This window comes from Sinohyriopsis cumingii, unplaced genomic scaffold (genome assembly GCF_028554795.1).
Source record: "Sinohyriopsis cumingii isolate HCF-2022 unplaced genomic scaffold, ASM2855479v2 utg000360l, whole genome shotgun sequence".
Classification (NCBI taxonomy): Eukaryota; Metazoa; Mollusca; class Bivalvia; order Unionida; family Unionidae; genus Sinohyriopsis; species Sinohyriopsis cumingii.
Genome location: NW_028315892.1, coordinates 1625479 through 1640228, shown reverse-complemented (window position 1 = coordinate 1640228; position 14750 = coordinate 1625479). Strand labels below are relative to the sequence as shown.

Below are 14750 nucleotides of genomic sequence, written 5' to 3'. Positions count from 1 at the left end.
AAGTTTGCGTAGATACCAGTTGTATAATGGCTTCGACGGTTCCCAAATAAACACAAATGTTTATTTCTGTATAGATTATATTCCAAATTATAGTGGTCTATAGGAAAACCTTTCAACACTTCTAAGTCTGGCGATGCTTTTCCATTTTATTTGCATATATCTAATATTTAGCATGAAGAAAACAAAATTACAGAGGATGTTTATATATCCCTTCTGATCTTGTATCTCGCAATATTATATTTGTGCAGTTGGACACATCATTCCACTGCCTGTTTATAATATTACATTTCCAAAATACATGCAGTATTGTTTCCTGTAAAAACAAAATCTCACAAATTACATTTATCAGTATGAGATAGATTTACTTGATAAAAAATTAATTCATTGGTAATACTCTTTGTGTAACATCAATTGAAACCAGTGTATCTTTTTTCATTTCATATTATTCGAAAAATTCTTGTGTATATGTTAGGCCACCCATCCATATTTAAATTGAAAGTTTCGTTTTATTTGTTTCCACAGGTTGGTCAAACATTCGGTTGTAAAATTTATTTGCAAAGGGTTTACACCCTTTATAATTATGAAATACAATTTCCAAACGGAAATGAATATGTGATCTAACCGGTGTCATTATATTTAAAAATAACTTTTTGCATATGAAATTTAAACATTTAATTATACTTTGAAAAGAAGGAAGATTTGTGTCGCGACTGTACTTAACTTTAAACTACCATAATCACTTATAATTGCTTGCTTTGTCAGCATATCACAAATGTATATTACATTATGTTCAAACCATTTCTTGTAGAAACTAATACCTTATTCACCCGTATAAAAATTGAACTCATTCATAGATTCGCTTTCATATGATCTTCTCCTGTTTGAGGTATATTTTACTAAATGAACAGTTTCCAAGTCAATAAAAACAACACTCCAAACGCAATATAATATTAATTGAAGAAATGCGAAGGACGCAAAAATCTACAGACGCAAAAATGTATTGAAGCGGATAAACGGCTGATAAATTAAATGACCAAGAAAACCGTTTGACTCGCGAAATACAAAATGCGAGTGTTGTCTTGGATTATATTTGTGGATACGCAGCGGCAAAAATTGTTGGTCTTGATGTGGGGGGAATTGTTTCAACTGCAAATGTCATAGCTACGCCAATCGGAGTTGTTGTCGGGGCTATATCGATAGCATCTACTAGCATAAAGGAATACTGGTCTAATCAAAAAGTCTCGACAGCCAAAATTAACAACATAACATGAGCCACAATATATTATGTGGCCACCGACGAATAAACGGTGATGTTTGCCAGACTATACAGTTTGGCCATCGAAGAATAAACGATTACCATAATCGAAATGAAAATCTTTCGACGACTCAGAAGTAGACAGGGAACACAGAAGATAATTAATCTGCACGCAGCAAAGACCGAGCGTAATAATATTATCATAACTGAGATATATGAGGCCACCCTTACCATATCATTACTCCACAATCCCCGAAACACTGGCGGGGTTGTCACGCAAACCATCCTCGAGGACATACGCAAGCTATAATATGGGAAGTAGGCGTGTGCATGTGGAAAATATCCCCAAATGGAGAAAGGTTCTGAGTTAGCAGTCGATATAGCTAAGCGTGAATTCAACCAGCGTTATGTTACTATTACAGGGCTTCTACCTGTTCTCTTGCGTGAAATATCACAAAATGCAATATATTTTGAGAGATTACGCTATACCGATCCTCTTGTTTTCTAATCTCAGCTGAATTGCGCTATTTATATTTACAAACATTTGAATGGTTTTGAATCTAACAATCCATGCTCACTGGTAGCCGGCAAAGAATCTCTCTAGTAAAGGTTAATATTAGCTTCTGCTATCTAAATAAATTACATAACAGTATTAGTCATATATTGAAAACTGGTCCTCAATACAATGCCCTACCCCGGCCCATCTCGCTCTGCAGCTAACCACGGGATCAAAACAGAATTGCACATCTTTAAACGTATTTTTCACTATTACACAATGCCTGACTCCGATGTTTGTTTGGGGTTTTTTGGGGGGTGGGGTTTTTTTTGGGGGGTGAATAAAGCATGCTAAGTAGTCACAGACTTAAACTGGAAGTCGGGCCATAATAATTAAATACAGTCTTCATTAAGTATGATTTATCTGTGCTATGCAGAATGTCGGTCTGCTTTAATACACATACATGATAATCAGAAATGTGATACAACGTTTCTAAGAAGGAAATGTATCCTTGTAAAAGTCATACGATGTATCGTTAACTCTAAAAAAAAGCTATCATCTCGAAATTATACACAGTTTAATGCTTTAATAAACAAATTACCTTTTATATTTGACAAACGTTCACAGTCCATGATAGTTTTATATCGCATGAGTAATTTAACAAGATATCAAAGCAATGTGAGGCAGATTTTTTTTCTAACATGTTTTGCTGAATAATTACTTCATTCCCTTCACAAGCTTAGATACAAACCGATAAATGGTTCAATATTATATATCAATTACACGTTTATTTATTTTGGAAGAAATAATGTTCTTTTGTTTTGCATTCAAATAACCATGTTTTAACACTATGCATTTACTTGTATTAGATTTAAAGTGGACTTGATTGATTAGTAACTTTTGCAAAATATGTTCAGTCTAACCTTATAAAGGTAAAATCAACAATTGCTGTGTATCGGTTTTATGATCATAAGCAATCTGATCAGACCGTATGTGTTAATGTGATCGTCCTCAATGTGATATTACCTTTTTGATCCTTTTTGTATGCAACGGTCGAAGATATGTTACATAAACGTCAGGATAAAGACGATTCCATAAGCACATTATATATTTACCTATCCTATTAAGTACAGGTGAGGGGTAGGGTGTTATCTGGCAAGACAAGATAAGACTTTATTACTCTGGATGTAAAAATTACGACATGTGAGGTATATAAGAGAACAAACTTATAGTGAGGGATGCTATTATATAATGCCTAAAATGGATTACACAATCTTAAAATTTGATTACGTTTATCAAAGTTAACTCAGGAAGTGTAAACAATGAGGTATACATTTTTGTCTTTCATCGTAAATATAAGAACATAAGGGAAGATATGTATTTCCTAGATCTAGAGAGTGACGGTGTGTGCATATCTTTCGTTAAAGCGAACATTAGCCACCTACTAGTTTCAGCGGGACATCCATGATATGCTTCTCTAAACTTAAGTTAAATTTAGATGTTTATCATTTTGCAAATGAGAAATAAATCTTTTATATATCTAAAACAAGTTGTAAATAACCTGCAATTAACGCTTTTTGATGATTTATTAATATTAGTTAAACAAGCTTGTACATTTAGTGGCTGTTCTACCGAATGTGTTAACCATTTAACCGACACAAAACTTTGATTTTTCCATACGTACTGTAACTTAATATCATCATATAGATTTCCTTCAACTGACCATTTACTGTCATAACATTATCACCAAACATTATGAATAAGAGAGAATACATACAATACGATAATTTTTCTTCATTACCCCTAACCAGTCTGGTCCAATTGTTTATAACAGGACATGTATTGCTTATAATTAAGAGGAAACTACCGAGTGGCACCAATATATATTCAAACGCACATAACTTTATTAAGGCACATCAATACAAGTAGGTTATATTATGTCGTGGTAATTGGAGTAAAGTGTACTGTCAGAGAAAGCACAATATTAGAGATCTAGCGATATCCGATGATAGGATTCCATCCAAGGACTTTTCAGTAGCAAGGTTGGCAAGATAATCTCTGATATAATGTGGTGTCTGTTTCCATTACTCGCCTCTTACAACACGCTTTACATCGTATATGGACTGCAACGCCTTAGTCCGACAACGCAGGTAAAAAGAAGCACAATCAAAACTAATCCGCTCATTTGAACAAAATCATAAACAAACGAATATAATGTAGCCTCTGGATAGTGTTCAGTGATTGATTTGCTATGGTACATCCTTATGGGTAAAGATGCGAATAGAGAGTTGCAATATCAGTTTTTAATTTGTATTGTAGCGAATTGTGCGTGTTCTATATTAATGCTACAAAAAAACTAAGATGTGACTGGTATATTAATATTATCATTGGATTTATTGCTACAATAAATCAACATAAAACGATATATCGTAAATATTCAATTTCTCACCCATATGACAAAAGAAATCTCATGATAGTATAATATAATGTGTAACTTTTTCATGACTGCTGTTATTCTCCTTTGTTTTCTTGAGTTTTCTTCATATTAGTTTTCTCAGTTCACTTGTCGTTATCTCCTCATGAATAGAATGGTATATTTCAGCGATGATTATATATGCGAGTGACATCCGTAGTTTAATAACTCGATCATTTCAATTTGACAAGGAAAGAAAATATATAAATAGCATGATAACAGTTAATATCATCATTTTCCAGAGCCAATCTCTCATATATACTGATCAAAAATATATAATAAGCACAATCAGCAAAGGATTGACAATGAGATTCATAAAATTGGTATAACGTTTAGCAACGAGACAAAGAAACCATAGAATAAAGTTAAATTAATTAAATTTTGCTTGGCTCTGCTCATCAAAGGTAAATAAAGTAACTCGAGACTGGTAGTTATACCTTAAATCACCAGTATAACGTAAATATGCCGTACACTTGCAACCCTTACATGTCTCGTATCCTGGGTCGGCATATTGCTTCAGTGTAAACGTGAGAAGCGCGTAATAAGAAGTCTAGCGAGATCAAGCCATCTTGTGTGAATGAAGAGGATAATTCCTCCATTTGCCAGCAAAAATGGAGGTATGGAGTTACATTATCGACACTGATTCATTGCAATTTATACGATATACAAATACAATGAACCAGTTCAATGTACTTGAATCTGATTTGGTTACTATCAAGGAAGGCTGTAGCCTGTGCACTTTGGCTAACAAATCTCATTAACATATCAACATAGCTTTCATCTAAATTACTTATATTAGCTTTGTATAAAACAACTCAGTGAGCACTTGAAGGGTGAACTTTGATTCTCTAGATACTTATTTGACATATAATTATTATATACTCAATTATCTCTTTGTCTTAAGGGCCTCGATTGGCCAAATAGTCTAAAGTGCTCGACTTTATATAACTTTTCCGAAAGTCGAATCTGGATTTTTATACGGCAATCAACGTAGGGCACCTTTTAAGCGATCGTCATTAACATAGTGTATGTTCGTGAAGAAAGGTTCAGATAATTTGTAAAAGTCTGACACCTGTACACAGCTTATAGACATAGAGTGTTTGTAAATCTGCAGCGAACAGTTCAATAACTGCATAAAACAGAAAAGTAGATATGATCACAAACTGCATCAGATAGGACCAGGGTTGTTGTTGTTGTTGTTGTTGTAGGATTTAACGCAATTTTTCAGCACACGATAGGCTATACATGGCGGCCAGTATTAATGGTGGAGGAAGAACCCTGAAAAACCCCGGAAAGAACCACCGACCCACGAGAAGCTACTGGCAAGCTTTCTCACATACCCACATTAGCAGAATCCGAGACTCGAATCACGCAGACAGAGGTGAGATGGCAGTGATCCGTCACGGAGAGCTCGTTAGACCACTCGACCACTCGGGGCCCCTGGACCAGGGTTGTGGACAGGATTAGTGGGTCCTAGGAAAAATTATCCATTAGGCCTCTATGGATTAGAAATTGAAACATCAGAAGACCACGTCACCGTTTTGGGTCTCAGAAACTGGTCCTACCCTGTCAGCGGTCCTAGATATGACATGCAAAAATGGATGATCCATTTTTGAAAGGGGAGGGGTGGGTGGATGATTTTATTATGTGACCAGAATTACTATTTGGACAAATCAAAGTGTAATTCAGTTGACTCATCATGACTATACAGGCACGAAAACGTCAAGGTTTACACATATCTTTGAAGCATAAAATTAGTTTCATATTGGATGGGTGCATACTTTTTACGTCAAAAACAAAGGCTTACATTCATTTTACTTTCAATTTTTAAATCACAGGCTTGTCTTTGATGATTGTTTGATATGTGATGTGTCTTTTTGTGTTCTTTGTTAGCTGCTAGTCATACAAATTAACTTGTTTATTATTGATTGATTCGTTACTATCGGGGGTGGGGGACTATAAGTTGAGAGCCAGTATGCAGTAGCACATAGCAACAGGTACCCATTTATTGTTTAAAAGTACTTGAGGAAAACGTATTGTTCAACTCAAATAGTCGCGAGCTGGCATGTTACTGTGTACTGCTATCTTCGACGATCTATAATGACAGGTTTTTTTATTCATGTAATACATGTAGGTCACTCGAGTTGCCCTACGTCAGCGTACCAAATGCGGCTATGCGTTTGGATTGACAGCTCAAAAAAGTATCGATAAATGATCGATTGTTCACTGGTATCTAACCTCAATCGAACCTCGGGCAGGATCTGTGTTGGTATATGATAAAGCTTGACAGCGGTAAATTTCGGAGATTTCCCCTATCTTCCTGCGCCAGTTAGACTAGCTGCCATATATAGCCTATCAACCCATAACAACAACAAATCTCTATCTTTCTGTTTTGTTTGCTTTTCACTATCTTATTTATATTACACAATGATAACTTTATGCATAATACAGTTTTAATCGTTTTGTTTGTCTCGTATACCACTTATGTCTGTTCGTAGTTGACGTATTTTGAAATGAAGTTTTGTTCTGTTCTGCTATGTTGATAGCATATAAGCTGTTTACACAATTACCTCAAGTAAAACGATCATAATTAACTGAGATTCATTACAGTAGAATAGAAATTGTGTATGATCTGAAACATATGTTCAACTGAGATTCACAATGCGTCAACATTGCGAGTCTTCATGAAATTCTAAATCGAATGTCTACAAATTAGTAGAGATCACCAAGGTTTTCTTAAAAAGTTGATGTTCAGCTAATTTCAACAAAAGCAGCAAAAATCTAGGTTAAGGACACTGTCATGTATTTCAGTGTGTTTCAAGAAAGTCAGTGTTCATTACCACTCTTACTGTACCTTATTAATTCGTATATGGATACAGGAAGTTTAGTACACGAAATATTTATCGAGTTTTCAGCTATACTACTCACCTACGCAGATTGCAATATAAAGTGAAGAAATTGCACATGTCGATTTGATATCATAGCTGCGTTCTCGGTTTTCTCAGTAAAGTGTGAGGCTTATGCAGTGATATTTAGCATGAAATAGCACTCTGCGGGTATACTTTCTAAACAGATAACAACACCTCTACTCGAACAAACACAAAATATGTACTCGCAAAAATACGGGAAAACGAAAAAGGAAGAAAATAAAGAAGCGTGATGGGTTTTATGTGGGCCGCAGTTTGGGAATACGTCCCATGAGTTTCACATTCAATCAATACTTTATTAACATTGAGAAGGAAAAGCCAGTTTAATTCCTTTGCCGACTGAAGGAGTTAGCTCCATAGAATGTTAGATAAACTAAGTTTTAAAAGCCAGATAATACCACGAATTAGAGAAAACGAAACAAAAGATCGTCACGATTTATGTCAGGTCAAACTTTTTATAACCCATGGGTATTTTATCTGATAAATTATGGTGCTAAACATATTGTTGCCATAAGGTATCATATACGGGGCAAGTGTTGATGTATCAATTTTCATTTATTTTAAAACTTTTAAATTATTTTGGTGTAAAGGGATTTATTTATTTATTTATTTATTTATTTATTTATTTATTTATTTATTTTTTATTATTGTTTCAGTGGGGAAGGTACTTTTACAGGTTCAGAGGTATGCTCAACTCGAATTTCAGGAGCATGTCGCTGTGGATGTGACGAATATTAATGAACATACCTGGAAATCTGTATTGCCATGCTTAGCAAAATAATTTATTCCTTATAGGCATGGCGAGTTTTTTGATCATTGGTGACATGCATAGTTTGACAAAAATGTGATAAACTTGTGCAAAACACAAATATACGATAGCACGTGTGTGTCAATATGAAAACAACTCATTCAATAAAATACGCATCTATCAGAAAAGTATCCTCCTTATAGGGTGCATAAAGAAAGTAAACACATATTCTAAGTAAGCTGTGGTGTGTTAAGTCTTTTTAACTTTCAGGGCATGGCATATTTTATATTTCTTTTTAACAATACGTTTTAGTGGATTTGAACAATTATTCTGAAACTGAACCTTAAAAGTGCTTGGAAACTAATCTAGACCATTTAATTAATACAGTATCCCGGAATGAAAATGTCACTCTTTAATAGCATACATAATAATAATAATAATAATAATAATAATAACAATAATTTGTTTGGTCTGTTTCTTAGCTATCTAGAAATGGAGCCAAAGCGAAATACCGAACGAAATGCTATTGTGAATGATTACTAACCAGAAAGTTCCCATTTGTAATTTGCAGTTGACCCGTGTTTATGATATGCGTTTGTTATGAGAAATATAGAGATATTGTATTATTAAGATTTTGTCCTTTTACAACATAACTGTTGATATATTTCTGCTATTTGATTTTGGCAAATATTCAAAACCAGGAACCAAGCGCCCTGTTTGATTTGCACTTAATATCCCAAATACAGTACCAAACGTCTGCCACTTGGCATTTTGGTCAAATTTTAATTTTCTCTTGCAACAAAACAATTATTACTGCAAACATATCTAGATAAAAAATAGTTTAGAGGTCATCCTCAAACAATATATGAAATAGATCAGTAATAATTACCTTAATGTGGAAGAGTAAGAGAAATAACGTACTGAGAATCTTACAGTTGAGCTTGTATGGAGCCTATCATGTGTTAATATATTCTAGAGAAAGGATAAAATTATTCATTGTTCAGAACAACAAACGTAATATATACGCAGCATGTTTTTTCCAGATTGCCCACTCTTTCCCTTAGTCAAAATAAATGTTATATCGGATCCATTTAATATGGAAATGATATATTCTGTTGTGCCTTATACATGCTTACCGTTTGATGGATGTACAACAAAACTACTATATTATAAAATCATTTTTGTTATTAGCATGGTGATTTTAAAGGTGTATGAAGTATACACCACCAAGACATTACGCATTAATATAGTTGCATTAATGTTCATAAATGTTTATTGCAGTAAAAATTAAAACGAAGCGGTAATGTAGTACATACCACAAGCACTTTCCCTTCAAAATCCCACGCCACTCTTCAATCATCCGATCTGAAGAACGAAAAATTCGTCTAGTTACATATGTACACCACTGTTAAATATCCAATCTAGTTTTACTTATCTCAAAACTAACTTGTCGTCTACATCTACAGCATATTTACCTTGAAATATACTAAATTTTAATGTAGGTACAGACCCGTTTACAAGTTATGCATATCACATGTCAATATAACTATGTCACTATCATGGCAACAACGCAAACATGAATTGACATGTATTGCAGTATCACATCGTAATAGGTAAGAGATAGTAGGGTACATGAATGTAAATATGTGTAGATGTTAGTGGTATGTATGCATCCGTGCTGGGTTTGTTTCGTTCGCACAATCGGTATGGATATCGTTCGTCGCAAAGCTGGGCTAGGCTCGCGGGGTAGGACCATTAAGGGAAATATTGAAATATTGATAGATAGAAATTCCAGCAACTGGAGTTATAAGTTAATATTACACCAAATGTTTGCATTTGAACATATGTTAACACTGTTATGAAGGTTTCATAAAATTCCGAACGTCGCTTCGATAATCCTTTACATATATAATTATCTGCATGCCAAATAAACAAAAACAAATCTAGTAAAGTGCATGGAACCATTTGATTGCAAATCGATGTTAAGACACATGGTGTATAATCTGACTTTATTCTCTTAACTTGCGTGACAAGGCATACACTGTTAAAAAGCTCCAACTGCACACATACACACACAAACACATACATACACACATACATACACACACTGGCAGGAGATGATCAAATCCATTACTATTCCATAATCACAAAATAGAATATAACTCGAAGTGATATTTTTTTATTAACATCTGTGAATACCCATTGTCCCTCTGTCTTCCGTTTGCGAGTTCTAAATATATGGTGCAATTGTTTGTTTTTCGAAAACCAATATGATATAATTAACTGTTCGGAATTCTGCTATCCCGTAAGTTGGTGATCAGTACAGTTGTGCTCTGAACTGTGCCAACGCTAGGATTACAGTAAAAAAGAATTCTGAGCCTGTCTGATTTCGGTTCGTCTGCCAAAAGATATTTCACGTCTCCACATAACTAGTCCTTTATCTCATCTGGGTTGTTTATGGTGGGTGTACCAGTGTATGTCTTTTTCCAGATAGTTCGATTATCATTTGAAATAGTGCTTACCGTCTTCCCGAAATTGGGATTCTCATGTGAATTAGACTGCCATTCATGTCCTGTAGAAGATTTGATATATATGGCAAACCCGACAGTGGCTTCGGGTCGGTCTTCCATAATACCACTGCTGCAGAAGAAAGTATGGCGTGCTCCTACACCAGTGAGTTGTTCTTTCTCGCCAACGCGAGTTTCACTCATAACCGATATATGGCATGTGAACTAGGATTGATTAAGGTGAAGCAGGCACCTTTCTTTAGACCCTATGATATGGAGGAAAGCAATATGATCCTGAAATGTGCTGCTCAGTCACTGTAGGTCGGAGGGGGTGTTCTAGTTTAAAATACCTGACGTGGGAAGGAAATATTCTCTTTAAGTGAGCTTAAAATTGGCTTTAAGAGAGGTAAAGATGCGAAGTCACCTCTCTCTCTCTCTCTCTCTCTCATATCTGTCTAAATACAATAGCAAAGCGATGTCGAAAAGTCTAAAGACAAATCTGGATGCATTGGATTGATATATTGCCTTTTGTCTTCACAACGAGGGTGGTGTAGAGTGCCGGTGAATATACACATTCTGCTGCAGTATCCAACGCAGATGATTTTCCACAGTTAGTGTAGCCGACCACACTTGGTCAACATTCACTTGTAGTTGGCCTACCGTCGGCTGTTTCATGTGGTAATGGGCGCAGCATGATATAACCGTTACAGTACAAACAAATTCAGGAAATGAATATGCAGAAGTCTTAGATATTATTTTAATAAACATAGTACTTCAAAATTAGTAAGAAATGCAGTGAATAGCACAGTTCAGTTACTGCTTTACTTGATATTCATTGTTGCTTACTCGTTGCAAATATGCTTTGTAATGCCTGGATCAATGCAAAAAATTGTCCTGATTTATTATTTTATTTCGGTCTGCCATCCCCTCCTCTCTTTTTCTGCTATTATCAGCAAATTATTTCGAATTTACAATGTGCTATGAAAACGTTTGTCTTGGCTTTTATTGCCAAAATTATAAACTTTTCCTTGGTATTTATATATAGAAGTTCAGGATGAACATATGAATCAGTTGAATGCTTTACTCAAACACTAAAGTTTCCTCTGGGAATGTGTGATAATTTAGTATGTTTCCTTATCAATCTGCACTTGGATGCAAGCTGCTCTTGCGAATATCTACACTCAAGTTAAAAAGAAAGGACCACAATGATTAAGTATATATGACGGTGACATGATGCATCGCTTTTCCTATGTCATGTTTGCAGCACCATTGGCAAATCTATTATCTGTCAAATTGCGATAAACGGTTTAAAACAATTATTTTCGATTACCTGAGACTAGCCCCCACTCCTTCAACGCAAATAACACACAACACCCGTTCCGAGTGATTCCATGGCATATGTGCGATTGTTTTATTGTTTTAAAAGCTACCTATTTTGATAATCATAAAAGGGTATATTATAATGTATATGATCTTGCACATAATGTTTTTAAATACTATGTACTGGAAACAATATTTGGCGTTTCCGGGTAACTGTGCAGGGCTAACTTTGGTGCCAAGCAGGCGATCGCATTTATCGTAACAATACAGACGCTGACGGCATTTTTTCAAGCCAAAGTCATAATTTAAAAACTTGTAATTTGGATACCTGCGATACCACCGCCACTGGTTATGGACACCCAAATGTTGAACTAAATAAGAGCAGTGGAGGGTGGGGGAGGTGGTACACGATTACCATAACCGTCGAGGCCATGACCACATTATTCCATGAGATAGCTGTCAACAGTCAATATTCCTGTCTAATAAATGCCCAGTCAAATATGTGTTGTCTTCCATGACGCGACATGGCTAACTAATCAAGAGTCCAAAACTATGGTATATGGTAATCCCGACATTAAAGAGGCTAAACCGTCCCGGCTGGCGAAATCCTCTTATACTATAATGCGTATAAAGTGGCTCTTGCTTACTACCAATTCTGAGTTTCACTAGCTTCGATGAAAACCTGGAATCAGGTCTCCAGATAAGTCAAGAGAACTTTGCTGGACTCTATTCCAGTCAAAGCTTCAGCCTGAGGCACTTCTTCCTGGTCAAGCAGTTTATCATTTACACGCCTACCAAATCTCTGGATAAAATCCGGCTTCTGCGGCGTTTTAGCTTCGTCTCAGGATAGTCAGGTCTGCATAAAAAATCACCTGATTTCGGGTTCAAGAAACGTAAAAAATTATTTGGGAACATGCAGTTGATAATAGTTATTGAAACATCGTATTAATTCAGAATGAAATCAATCATCAGGTACCCTTCCGTAACGTTTAAGTTTGAAAAGCGTCCAGCTCGTCAGAGTTGGTGTTTAAAATCTACAAAATGTCATCATTATATTTATTATTCTGTATGCAAAAGAGATGTGAATTCTCATTTGAGTGCTACTAACACGTACTCTTTATCCAATCAAGTTAAACAAGCAGACATAATGTGGTCTCATTTTAGAAGCACATCGGCTGAGTTTTAAAAGAAGAGGCCATCCTTATAAATTACTCAACTCAATGTTTCCGGATTCGGCGATTGCGCGGCAATTTAAAGTTGGACATACAACGGCAAAATGAGATTTTTCTAAATATGTAGCTCCACATTTACAAACATAATGTAATTAATAAAATAAACACTGCTAAGTTTGGACTTGCAAATGACGACACACTAGATGTAACCACAAAACAGCAGTGTTGTATTTATTCAGGTGATATGACGAGACAATTAGTACTGTCATGGGATATTGTTATAGAATATAAAATTTAATTTCGGCCACTTCATTGAGTATACTTGACAGAATGCTTTGAAGTCGGAAAATATACCTGTATAAATATAATACACATTGGTACTTCTTGTGTGAATACAGTGATCAGAACTTGAAAGGGTTGATTTAGTAGAATGAAGACTATTCAGTTAACATGGTCTATATTTGGTGCATATGTCAGCGGAGCTATATTGCTGCCAACAAAAGTTATTCAGAAGTGCCAAGTGACATAAATGAGCCTCCATGTCTTTTGTTGTATTATTTCACGAAGTCGTCAAAGCGGAATGCTTAGCTGAAATAAAAACCAATACAGGACTTTTGTGAAGTAGATAAACACAAGTTACTGAAACCATCTGACTCGCTGGCTATGCAATACATCTCTAAACGACTGATATCCACAAATACTTTAAATCATATTTTGGCTGTAAATTTTAACTTGGTATGTGACTGTTTGATAGAAACCTACTCCAAGTTTGACTTCAGCAGGAAAGGCGACATGTACAAATAGCCGTTTAACATAGAGTGAGCGTGAATATGATTCTGACTTAGATGATGTTGCTTGAACTAAAACTGAAAAACCCTAAACAACGATGACGTAGAAAACAAAGACACAGTGATCACACTCAAGGGTGCTCTCAAAACTCACTTATTTTGATTGCAAGAACAAACTTAAGGAACTAATAATGTGTCCTACCTTAAAACTACCTTAGAAATTCTCAGCATGTTTTTTATGTTTTCTATTTTTATGGTGTTTGTTTTTGTAATCATATCATTTTAAAGGTTTTTTATCTTATAGGTGTTGTCTAATGTTGTAAAATGCTTAGAGCTTCTAAAAATTAGGCGCCACACAAAGTCCTCTATTATTGTTATTTATTTTTTTATTTTGCCGAAAGATCCGGTGAATTACTTTAATATTAAAATAATAAGTATGTGCTATATCATAAGTAACTGTTGACTTAATGGAGATAATATAATTATCTTTGTCTCTCCACCTAAGCGCCATTTCGAAAGTAACTGTTCACAGTTTTATATTTCATCATCTTTTGTTGGATGTTTGTTGGTAAAGATTTGTTGTAAACTATTAATAATCTCTTTTGGCTATGAATAGTAAATTATATCAAAGGGTAAATGTTAACTTAATTGTATATATGTATAATGAGAGAGAATACAGACTCGTTTGTTGATGTAATATATCTGTGTCAAAATATAAATAATTGGATTTTATATTTTGGGTATGCTAAATAACTATTTTGAAAGAGTAACAGCTTGCATGGGGAGAGAGAGAAGGGGGCTTGTTCATTTGCGCAAAGAAATCTGATTTGCATATATGGAGTAGTATAGAGTATTCTTTCCCGTGTTGTCCCTACCCACCCAACCCCCTTTCCAATTTTAAAAACAGAAAGCAAGAATGATGTACAACTCTAAAAATGCTAAAATGGTATGAAATTAAAGGGGTCCCAGTCAATGGCATCTTGTTGCATTGTTGCAAAACGAAGATACCAGGTAAACAACCAACTTACAGATTCGCCTTTTGCGGTTCCTGGAAAAGCCGAATA

The 14750-nt window shown here is 35.0% G+C and overlaps 1 protein-coding gene across 10 annotated transcripts in view; it reads right to left on the bottom strand.

Moving 5' to 3' along the window:
• The window catches only part of LOC149774246 (uncharacterized), an 88786-nt gene that overhangs the window by 35514 nt on the left and 38522 nt on the right, over positions 1-14750 (bottom strand). For 4 of the 10 annotated variants that reach the window (XR_016416900.1, XM_089945547.1, XM_089945543.1 and 1 more), the window contains one exon: positions 9216-9264. The exons of 1 other annotated variant lie outside the window; for it this stretch is intronic. The gene's annotated coding sequence lies outside the window, so the exon portion shown is untranslated. 5 more of the 10 variants (XM_089945541.1, XM_089945540.1, XM_089945542.1 and 2 more) reach the window with 4 other exon arrangements.